Source organism: Branchiostoma floridae, chromosome 4, assembly GCF_000003815.2.
Source record: "Branchiostoma floridae strain S238N-H82 chromosome 4, Bfl_VNyyK, whole genome shotgun sequence".
NCBI lineage: Eukaryota > Metazoa > Chordata > Leptocardii > Amphioxiformes > Branchiostomatidae > Branchiostoma > Branchiostoma floridae.
The window spans coordinates 29,997,648-29,999,596 of NC_049982.1; the positions used below are offsets into that span (position 1 = coordinate 29,997,648).

General features: G+C 42.4%; 1 protein-coding gene and 1 long non-coding RNA gene across 2 annotated transcripts in view; one reads left to right on the forward strand and one right to left on the reverse strand.

The window, feature by feature from the left end:
- The window catches only part of LOC118414804, a 1,072,569-nt gene that overhangs the window by 227,717 nt on the left and 842,903 nt on the right, over nt 1–1,949 (forward strand). The gene's annotated exons all lie outside the window — the stretch shown is intronic.
- Nucleotides 1–1,949, reverse strand: part of LOC118414876 — a 9,440-nt gene that overhangs the window by 5,943 nt on the left and 1,548 nt on the right. The window contains exon 2 of the long non-coding RNA XR_004831032.1: nt 1,146–1,208. This is a non-coding gene — a long non-coding RNA (uncharacterized LOC118414876). The remainder of the gene's footprint in view (nt 1–1,145; nt 1,209–1,949) is intronic.

Here is a 1,949-nt window from a genome sequence, read left to right on the forward strand (position 1 = left end):
AAAAAGAAAAAAGGCTATCAAATATCAGAGAGGCCAGCAATCAGCGACCCAGTACAAAAAGAAATGGCCAGCAAAAATGCCAAAAAAGGCCATAGAGAGCCTGCTATGGAGGCTAGTTGACTCCCTGTTTCTTTTGGATTCCGCTGCGAGACGGAATAAGACAGGGTGGCCGCAGGGCTGTCTCCAGGACCCGTCCCTCCGTCCCAGGAGGAACGGAAATTTACTTGCTGGGACGGGAAAAATTCCCCCGCTCCGTCCAAAGCAAGATGAATTTCGTGACATGAAACTGCATTTTAGTAAGCTTACTTAAGTTAGATATGGCATATTCAATTTCAGAAATAGGCTTACGAATGCCAAATTTTGCATTTTTTCGTGGAGACGCCCTAACCATTCCAAGCTGTGCGGCAAATAAGTAGACGCAGGACGTGTCGCAAACGTCATGAGACCTTGCGCCGACAACTACTAGAACTAGTGCGTGTCCATTCAATACGTTTCCGATTGTATGCAAGCTGTTATGATAATCGTCCTGTCACTTATATGTTAGTAGACTCAGACAGCCCCAGACGTGCAGCCGTAATTAGTCTGTTATTGTTGTGCGACAAATATCAATGAGGTGTTGTCCTTTGTTCTGCGATTTGATGTACTATGCCTATGGGTTCGTGGAAAACCGAGTTTCATAGTAGAGCGATGTCCTTCATGCCAAAATATGCAGTGTTCCTAATATTCCCAACTTGCATGCCAATGCTAGTTATACCCACAGACGGCGGAGTTTGCTTTACAAAGACTTTCTTGGAAGAGAGGGTCGTGCGACTCAATCCTACTGGATTTGACTGTGCAGCCTCAAATTGAGGCCCGAAATAAGATTCACTTTAAAAGTTTGATTGAAAAAAACAAGGAGGTAGTCACAACACAATACTAGTAGTCTATAGAGAAAGGACCCCCGTGGCATCTATTTTGGGAGCCGCTGCAAGTCTGCGGTTAGCCTGATTTAATCGCCCTTCTCAGGCCCGTCGTACATTGCCGCGCGGAGGAGGCTACAAGCTCCGTATAGCGGAGTTTGCGTTACACAGACTAGTCTGTGGTAGGTTGTCTCACAAGACAACTGTGAGCTGTACATGCATGAAATTGTAAGAAGCTCTGAATACCTTGAATGTTGGTTTGGTCGCTGTGGTCCTACTTCTAGATCCTCCCTGACAAGGATGACGAACCTGAAAAACGTTCATATAGAAATGAAGTGAAATAGTATTCAGGCATAGCTTGCAGGTTGGTAACAGTGCTACAGAAATCCAACGTTCAAAAGTTTTATGTGTCTTCTGAAAGTGTTCTTTCGTTTCCCGATAATCGTAACCAATAAAATCTAACACAATAATACCTTGAATGAATAAATAAAATATAAGACAATAAAGGGGTGCCGGAATTCTGCATACAACGAATCACATTTATTCGTTATGTGCATACTTAGAATACCCGGGGCACGAAAATCTGTCAAGTTGACACCGATAATGTATTCAAAAATCTGTCCTGAGAAAACTCTGAATTTTAGAATGAAGATTTTGTTCGTAGTTTGAAGTATAGTTTGATTTTAATAATACTGATACTAATACTAATACTAAGTAAAAATATTTTAAATCATGCCATTGAAATAACATTTATTTTATTCACACTGTTGCATGCGCAAATAGTTTAAAAACAGAGTTTTGAGAAGGCACAACCTTGCGTAGTGAGTCACATCCTGAATAACCCTTTGACCGCCTTATGTTCCGAAGGGAAGTCCCCATGTTTAGACGAAGTCCCAGGAAACCCAATGTAAATGGTAATCTCCAAGCAGATCCTATGGTGCAAAACTGGCCAGGAAGTATAGCCGGCCAAAGGGTGTGCATTTGCCAACATTCGCTATACCTCCCCGCTGCCTTGTTGTAGTGGAACATGCATTCAATACAGGAACCATT